The following is a 9927-nucleotide window of genomic DNA, read 5'->3' as shown; positions in this document are numbered from 1 at the left end:
GGGGGAATTTATTCTCTCACAGTTCTGGAGGCCAGAAGTCTGAAATAAATGTATAGGCAGAATCTCACTCTCTCTGAGACTCTAGGGAGAAGCCTCTTCCAGCTTCCTGTGGCTATTAGAATTGCTTATCTGCACTTCTCTCTCTGCTCTGACCTCATATCACCTTCTCTTCTATGTGTGCAGTGGTGAATCCCCTCTGCCTCTCCTTCATAAGGATACAAGTGATTGCATTTAGGGCCCACCTGGATAAATCAAGATAACCAATTTTCTTTAAGATCCTTCATGTAATCATATCTTTGGTTATAGAAGTTAATATTTGCTCTGTTATCATAAAAGGTGAGGAAGAACACTCTGAAACCTAAGACTCTTAACATGACTAAGACTTCAATCTGAAGTCTAGGCCAAATCTATCCTTACCCTAAGTAGCTCCATTTTAAAATAGCGTCTGTCATACAATGTAGCTTGGAACTTTTGTAAAAATTTCTACTGCATCTTTGACAAAGATATAAGTCCAAACCCACTGCCATTTGTTTCCAATGATGATGCATCATGACCCTAAGGACCTGAGTAGAACTGCCATGTATGGTTTCCAAGGCTGTAAATCTTTACAGAAGCAGACTGCCTCATTCTCTCCTTCAGAGGGGTTGGTGGATTCAAACTGCCAACCTTTTGGTTAGCAGCTGAATGCTTCAACTTCTCATCACCAGAACACCTTATTAAATATGAACATTTTAGAAAAATGTGGTTTTACTTATCAAATTCACATGGCACAGAGATGGTAAAGAGAACAAGTTGTGGGTACACTTCAGAGAGGTATAGTTAGAATAAACTCATACGAAATAAAGACATGCTGTATTAGGCTGGGTTCACTACAGAAGCAAAACAGTAAAGCTTAGAGAAAGAGAGAGAGAGAGATGTCTTAGGAAAATGGCTCACACAGTTACAGAGGCTACAAATCCCAAGTTCTTGGATCAAACATCAAGCTGGAGGATTTTTCCGACTCAGTCAACTGCAGGTGCTGATGAGCTCAAGACCAGCAGGCAGTATAACTTTGGCTGATGATTAATCCAAGATCACCAGGCAAAATGGTGGATTGCTCCCTTACAGGACAGTTTTAGGTAGCACTACAGAATCCAGATCCACAGTAAACGAAGGAAAAAAAAAACACATTAACTGCCATCAAGTCAATCCTGACTCATAGTGTCCACCATTGGGTTTCTGAGGCTGTAAATCTTTATGGAAGTAGAGTGCTCCTGATTGTCCCATTTTTCTCCTGCAGAGAAGGTTCACAACTGGGTTTTTTTTTTCCCAGTTGACTAGAACACATAGTTTATGTGCTGTGTGAGGGCATGAGGAAGGTGTGTAATAGGGCAGCAACAGAGGAGGGGGGAAAGCAGGAGATGAGGCTAGAGAGAAATTCCACAGACAGGTCACAAAGACTTCTGAATTATATCTTCAAATCTATGGAACCATGTTTAACAATTTTAAGATCAGATGTGTGGTGCAGAGCACTCACCACAGCAATGTGGCAGATGTTTTGAGCAGAAAGGGCAAGCTGCTTTCCATGAGAGCAGTTAGAAGGTGATGGCAGTTTTCCAGGAAGGAAAGGCGGAGGGTCTGAATTAAAACTGGTGTAGGAAAGATAGAAATGATGAAGTCAGGAATTATTTAGAAAGTAAAATTGATAGACCTGAGTTATCACACCTCTAGCTTTTTGATCTGAGCTGTATGCAGGTACTGTTGATCAGAAAAAGTGGAAGGCAGGTTTGGGAGTGAATGCAATTTTGGACATGGTGAGTTTGAAGGCTTGTGGGACATCCAGTGAGAGAGGTCCATCTGCAAACCATTTTTGTACAGTGAAGAGATGTTAGTAATACAGATGGTACTTATTTATACATTATATTAATTTAAATACAATTATATAATTAGAACCTACTACAAGCAGGGCATTGTTCTAGGTTCTAGAGACATAATAATAACAAAAAAAAAAGAAAAACAAAACAAAGACCCTATTCCCACAGGACTTATATCTCATAATATGGGTAGGGATAATAATGGGGAGATATACAATAATCAGTATGCATACACATATAATTAACAAACTGCCATCTGCAGATTGCTTACTGAAAGTGAAGAACACTTAAAGCACTTACTGATTAAGATCAAAGACTACAGCCTTTAGTACGGATTACACTTCAACATAAAAAATAAAATCCTCACAACTGGGCCAATAAGCAACATCATGGTAAGCAGAGAAAAGATTGAAGTTGTCAAGGATTTCATTTTACTTGGATCTACAATCAACATCCAAGGAAGCAGCAGTCAAAAAATCAAACCAAGCATTGCACTGGACAAATCTGCTGCAAAAAACTTCTTTAAAGTGTTAAAGAGGAAAGATGTCACTTTGAGGACTAAGGTGTGCCTGACCCAAGCCATGTTATTTTTAGTGGCCTTATATGCATTCAAAAGCTGGACAATGCATAAGGAAGACCAAAGAAGAATTGATGCATTTGAATCATGACTCATGACTGGTGAAGAATATTGAATATACCATGGACTACTAAAAGAACAAACAAATCTCTCTTGGAAGATGTACAACCAGAATGCACCTAGAGAGGATGGTGAGACTTCATCTCACGTACTTGAACATGCTATCAGGAGAGACCAATCCCTAGAGAAGGACATCTTGGTTTTAGGTAAAGAAAAGGGTCAGCAAAAAAGAGGAAGACCCTCAATGAGATGGATTGACACAACAGATGCAACAATGAACTCAAACATAGAAATGATTGTGAGGATAGTGAAGGACTAGGCAGCGTTTTGTGTTTTGTTCTGTTGTACATAGGATCACTATGAATTAGAACTAACTTGATGGCACCTAACAACAACAGCATGTATGTGGTGTGTGTGTGCATATTAAAAAAAAAAAAAAAAAAAAAGACTATTGAGACAATGGTAAATAATAGCCACCCCATGTTTGTCAGAGTGGGACTGTGCTCCATAGGGTGATTTTTATTTTGGCAGACCCTTTTTTTCTGAAGTGCTTCTAGGTAGACTCAAACTTCTGACTTTCAGTTATCATTTGAGCATGTTAACCCTTTGTACCACTCAGGGACTCCATACATATATTAGTTGCCAATAATATCTGTAAATAAAATTAAAATAAAATAAATAGAGAGTGACAGGTTATAGGGACAAAAGTAAGGTGAGGCAAGTATGGTACACAGGGTGCAAAAAGGTAAGGTGCCGACCTTGCACTTGCACTTGCACTGAGTGAGGGCCTCCTTAAATTTTGTGCCCTGGGCACCTCACTCGCCTTCCTGTACTCCCAGCCCTGACTGGGGACCTGATATTTTAGAAGGACAGCCAGGAAAGTCTTCTCTGAAAAGACAAGATATGAATAGAAAACTGAATAAAGTAAAAGCAAGCTATGTGACTATCTGATCAAAGAATGTTCTAAGCAGAGAAAACTATATATGTAGAAGTCCTGAGGCAGGAGGGTACACAGCGTATTCAAAAAAAATTTCCCATAACGCTCACCATGGAAGAATGTGTAGAAGAGATGAGAACCCAGAGCACACAATTAAGTATGAGCATAGAAGAAAAGAAGACCAAGAAGAAGAGGCCAGAAACATAAGGGAAAAAACAGGAGAGTTGTGTCACCATAGCCAATGGAGAAGTTTTCCCAAGAGGAAGTAATCAATATTGTCAACCACTGCAGAGATCAGGTAAGATACAACAGAAATTGTTTAGAGGCAGCACCGGAGAGTTGTCCTAAGTTTGGGGAGTACAATTTCTAACTTGGAGATGTCAAACTAATTCCTAAACTAACTCTACATATGAATGGTGTACACTCTGACTTCTAAACACCCTTCTTTCTGGTATGGAAGACCACTATAATCATTTCCATTTTGTACAAACCAGAGCAATGTAGAAACTGAAAGTAACAGTCTATTTTGAACATCTTCAGTCCAAACATATTAAATTGATAGGAACTGATCCATTACTAACAACTCCGAATTTATGTCCCAGGTAGTCAAACCCTCTCCCCTAAGTAGAGATAGTTGCTGAAATGACCTTTCCCTACATGATTATAGTCTCTTTCTCTGATCTCAATAAGCCTTGGTTGGTTCACCCTGACACATCAGCCTTAAAAGAATCCTGGGGCCTCTTCACCCAATAGAATGTCAGTGCCCCAATCTTGTGCCATTGGGCTAGATGAATGGGCCTCATTTATTAACTATAAATGAGCATGAAGCTCCAGGTTCATCTAAAACCAAAATCAAAATTGTTTGCTACACTGGGTAGTTTCATTTTAACTGCATTCCAATGCTTTAGGGAATTTGTGGCTTCACAGTTTTATCATCAAAATTCACTTACCAACCCAAATGAAATTACAAATACCAGTGAGTGTGTGGATCTCATAATTTCATCAGAATCAGAAGAAAGAGAGGATCACTGAAATGAAGTCCAGCAAAAGGCTCATTATATAAAATCAAAACAAAACCAAGGTATTTAATATGCTCATAGCTGTCCATAAAATAGTAACAATAATAATGATAATAAAAATATTGTATTCACTAATGAGCCTTGGTAGTACAGTGGTTAAAATGCTCAGCTGCTACTCAAAAGATCAGCGATTCAAACCCATAAGCTGTTCCATGAGAGAAAAGACCCGGTAATCTGCTCCCATAAAGATTATAGCCGAGGAAATCCTACGGGGCAATTGTACTCTTTCCTACAAGGTCTTTCTCTGTGAGTCAAAATCAACTCAATGGCACACAGCAACAAAATTTTTCACTATTTGGAGAGAAGAACTATAAAAATTTTCAAAACTTCAAGCAAAGCTAAGTTTTGTTTTTAAACTTTAGAATTTCTGAACAGTTTACTTAGCAACACTTAAGCAAGTAAAACAACATTAATCTCCGACCCCCCCACCCCCGCCACAAGACCACACCTTTTCAGTCATTTCTACTAACAAGATTCTGTCTAAGGCTATTTTGTTCTTAGAAGAAATACAGCTAGAATGTTCCTTAGAAGTGAAGATGGTGAGATTTTGGCTCACTTACTTCGGACACATCATCAGTAAAAACCAGTCGCTAGAAAAGAACATCAAAGTTGGTAAAGATAGAAGATCAGCAAAAAACAAGGGAAATTCTCAATGAGGTGGATTGACACTGTAGCTGAAACAATAAACTCAAACATACCAAAGATCATGACCAAGCATGGATCAAGATCAAGGACCAAGCAATGTTTTATTCTGTTGTACATAAGGTCCCCATGACTCATAACTGGCTTGAAGCAGCTAACAACTAACAAGGTAACATTGAAACCAGTTCAGACATCCCTTGAAGGATGCTTTTGCAAAAGATACAAATTATAAACCACACCTGCTGGCTGACACCTAGAGCAAAAATCAAACCCATTGGTATCAAGGCAATTCCAACTCACAGTTACCCTATGGGACAGAGTAGAACTGCCCCATAGGATTTCCAAGAACTGTAATCTTTATGGAAGCAGACGGCCATATCTTTCTCCCTCAGAGTGGTGGGTAGATACAAACCACTAATCTTTAGGTTAGTAACCTAGCACTTAACCACTGCACCATCAGAGCTCCTGGCTGATGCCTACCTTTGTTTTTTTCCTGCTATAAAACGGCTGACTGAAATGGAAATGAAGCAGAAATTCATAGTTCAGGGTCTTAAAGCAGTGATGAAAGAATGTAGTTGAATAAGAAACAGAACATCCTTGCATCCAGCCACTTAGAAAGCCATTCAGTGGTATCAAGATAGTAATCAATTCAAGGATCCAGGTGTTGTGTGTAGGTATAGACGCTCTGACAGAGAGTATGGCAGGCCAGCTTGAGCGGGAGGAGTCTGTGGCCACGTGGCAGGTGAAAGTTCCTTTTAAGGAAAAAAAAAAAAAAATAGATTGTGAACATTTCACAAAGTCAAATGTTTGCATTAGAATTAGAGACCAAACAGATATCTGTATCTTTATATAAATCCTCAAAATACTTCAACTTATTTTCTAAAGTATTTTACTCTACTTTCAAAACCTCAAAACAGTAATCTGATTCCTATATAATCAATCTGTACTAAAAATGCAAAATTACCTGAGTTTCACAAGACCATTGTTCATTCAGATTTTTCCTTGTTTGTTTTGTATTACTATGGCTAAAGTCTCTGGTTGGTGCAAACACACTTGGCTGCTAACCATAAAGTTAGAGGTTCAAGTCTACCCAGAGGTACCTTGGAAGGAAGGCCTGGTGATCTATTTCCAAAAAATCAGCCACTGAAAACCCTGTTGTTGTTGTTGTTGTTATGTGCCGTCGAGTTAGCCCCGACTCATAGCAACCCCTCCTTGGGTTTCCGAGGCAGTATCACTACGGAAATAGGATTGCCCAACCTTCCTTCTGAGGAGGGGCTGGTGGGTTTGAACTGCCAGCCGTCTGGTTAGCAGGCAAGTGTCTTAGCCACTATGCTACCAGAGCTCCCACTGAAAACCCTATGGAACACAATTCTACTCTGACAAACATGAGGTCTCTGTGAGTTGGAATCAACGCTACGTATCTGGACAGTCTAGCAGGACCATGAGTGCACGTTTTAAATAAAAGCTAGGACAAGAAAAAATATATCACACATATAAACAGCTAATTGACCTCATTTTAGACTGACTTTGGGTGTGTTTTGATGGTCCTGGAATGCATTTCTTGCCCCTCTGACAGTGAAATCTTCAGAGTGCTCAAATTGAAAACTCCATCTTGTGAAATGCCATCATGCTCAAGGACTCTATGGGTACAGCCTTCCACTTTCCTATGTATGTACATTTCCACAGCCTGATGTTGGAACATATTCTAAATTACAGCTGTGGATCAGAGACACATGTTCTGTCCTAGCTGCAAAGGCCATCGTCCTGGCTATGGAAACCCAACCCAAGTGGGTTGTCCTTCCCTGTGCTCTATGGGCCACGAGGTCACCGCAAAGCAGCGGGGGACCTTGAATACAGGGCATTTCCCTTTCTCTCCTATTTGCTCATAAAGCATCCGGAGACCTCTGAACTTAATGATTAACGTAAAAAAGAAGGAGGGGCCTCCGAAAAACAAATCAAGCAAGTAAAATGTCCCAGAGCTGCTCTCTGCCTAAATTCAGACGCTAAAGGGATATGTGGGTTTACCAAACAAGGCCGAATCTTCCTTCTCTCTCTCTCTCTCTCTCTCTCTCTCTCTCTCTCTCTCTCTTTTTTTTTTTTTTTTTGCCTGAGGCGCTTCTACAGGGTTGACCAGGTCATTAGCATCTCTGGTCTCTCCTGACAGTGTAACAAGTGGGAATAGCAACAGTTAAAAGAGCTGACCACCTTAAGTAAATGAAAAGTGCATTTCCATATTTTTAAACAAAAGGGTTCTGCACCATCTGTCCCTGTCTGGGTGCCCCCTGCTCCACACTGAGAGGATTTGCTAGGGATTCAAGTGCACCTTATAGATTAAATAGTCACTCGGCTGCTTAAGCCCGGTTGCCCAGACAATGGCCGCGCAGAGAACCCCTTCCTCCTTCCTTCCTGTCGAGTGTTCTGCCTGACTACACAAACTAAATGCGCGCGGCTCCCCCGTTGCAAGAAGTGGACTTGACCGGAGCTAAAACCAACAAAGGCAGATTCTGGTGGGAGCTGCGGAAGTGCCGGGCACTCAGTCAACAGCGGGTCTCATTGAAATGCAAATCGCGCGGCCGCGGCCCCGGAGCGGCCCCTCCCGCCCCTTAACTTCTCAACCCCCGCGCGGCCGGGCGGTGAATGGCCCCATTGAGAAGCAGAGGCTGCTCCGGAGTGCGTTCCCGGCCTCAACTGAAGCCAGAACGCTTGCAGACGCTGAGCACAGAGGGCGGGTCATTGCGAGCTGTTTTTTGTCATCATTTTAATTTCCGCAGATCATCACGCCATCATCATCACTCTCCCTTCCTTGAGCTAAGAAGATATGCGTAGTCTTAAAAACAGGTTTCCCTGATTAGTGGGCAAGGAACAGAAATCTAGTCTGAATTAAAAAAAAAAAAAAAAAAGATTGAAGTCTCATATTGGCAGTTAGCTCATATGTTTTTCAAATCCTAAGTATTTACTCACTTAAACTTAAGTACTCTATTTACTCACTTAAATCCAGCTCTTTTTTTTAATCCCAAAAGAACCAGACCTAAATTTTTTCAGGTGCTAGATAGTATTTTTAGCTTAAAAGAAGTTTTCTCTGACGCTCTGTTAATGCTTAGGAAAAAATTAATCCCATTTGGCATTTGGTCCCCTTTCTTCATTCCTCTGCCTCAGGTTTTCCCCCGCTATCTGAAAGTAGAGCTCTCCTATGAAACCTTTCATAGCCTGAAATGGCTAAAGCAAAGACGCAATTACCATCAATTTATATGGGAACATTTCTTAAGTGTTCACAGACCCAAAAAATGACCTAGCAAATCATACCAAATACCACATAAAACCTAAAATAATACTGACATAGTGTTCCCAGACATAGTTCAAAGCTATGGGACTGGATGGAGAGATGCTGCGTGGTTCCCAGGGAAGGAGCCCTCTCATTGCTCTAATCTTCAGAGAAATAAAGAAGGCTAATTCTATTTTTTTAACTACAAGTTGCTAGTAATAATTTTTAAATAAAGCTAAATGATATTTAAAAGTCACCTGAAAATATAAGATGACTTTCTACGGGATACATATTTGGCCAGTTCATAAAACTGCTATTTCAGACTATTAGGAAGTAAGGAGTGATACAACCATGACAAATAAAAGCAAGTAATTTTTTTTCTTTGTTTCTAATTTATGTACATTTAAAACACACAGAAAACGGCAACATTTTTTTTCCCCCCTGGGTATTAGTCAGATACTGGTGGGGTAGTGCCTAAGGCCTTTGACTGCTAACCAGAAGGCTGGGGGTTGGAATCACCAACCACTCCTCGGAAGGAAGATTGGGCAATCTGCTTCCATAGAGATACAACCTCGGAAACCCAAGGAGGGATCACTATTAGTTGGATCCAACTCCTCAGCAGTGAGTTTGGACGTACAATACACATATGTTGTTGTTGTTATGTGCCATCGAGTTGGACCCGACTCATAGTGACCCCTCCTTGGGTTTCCGAGGCAGTATCACTATGGAAGTAGATTGCCCCATCTTCCTTCCGAGGAGTGGGTTTGAACCGCCAGCCTTCTGGTTAGCAGTCAAGTGCCTTAGGCACTATGCTACCAGAGCTCCCACAATAGACATATAGTTTCCTTAAATTGCACAGATTATTATGCTAAAAAGCAACTGAAGGATCTAAAAAGCATCTTTGATTTTGCATGAGAATTTTTTTCATTATTTGGTAAAGCAAAGTAATTATTTGGTAAAGCAAAGTGTAATTTCGATTTAAAAAAGAGAAATTTCATAGTTAATATGGTTTAAAGTTGGAATATCTTAAGACTTGTAAGAGCAAGTCTCTGAGTTTTTTGTTTTGGTTTTTGGTATGTTTTCCTACCTACCAACCGAACACACACACACACATATACACATAATTTCTAGCATATAATAAACCCACTGCCCTCGAGTCAGGTCTAACTCATAGTGACCCCTCCTTGAGTTTCCAAGGCGGTATCACTACGGTCAGCCCCAGGGACAACTCAGGGATGCACAAAACAGCAGGGCAGAAGAACAGGAGAAAGGGGATTAAAAGCCAGAAAGCCACAGAGGTACAGTGAGCCACAGGGACCCAGTTGGGGGTGATACGAGAGGTCTCCAACAGCAAGACAAACTTGTCTGTCAGTGTGTCCTACTGTGTGACATGTAGATGTGAGTTTTGAGGCTGAGCCGCTGGTGTTTAAAACCCAGCGAGATGCACCTGGTGCACAGGTAACAGCCCAGCTTATAGACTGAGACAGACTAGGAAGAAGGAAGAGGCCGTCCACTTC

This window comes from Orycteropus afer, unplaced genomic scaffold (assembly GCF_000298275.1).
Source record: "Orycteropus afer afer isolate SDZICR_OR568_19922 unplaced genomic scaffold, OryAfe1.0 scaffold00162, whole genome shotgun sequence".
In the NCBI taxonomy this organism is placed as follows: Eukaryota; Metazoa; Chordata; class Mammalia; order Tubulidentata; family Orycteropodidae; genus Orycteropus; species Orycteropus afer.
This window is presented reverse-complemented; position numbering follows the sequence as displayed.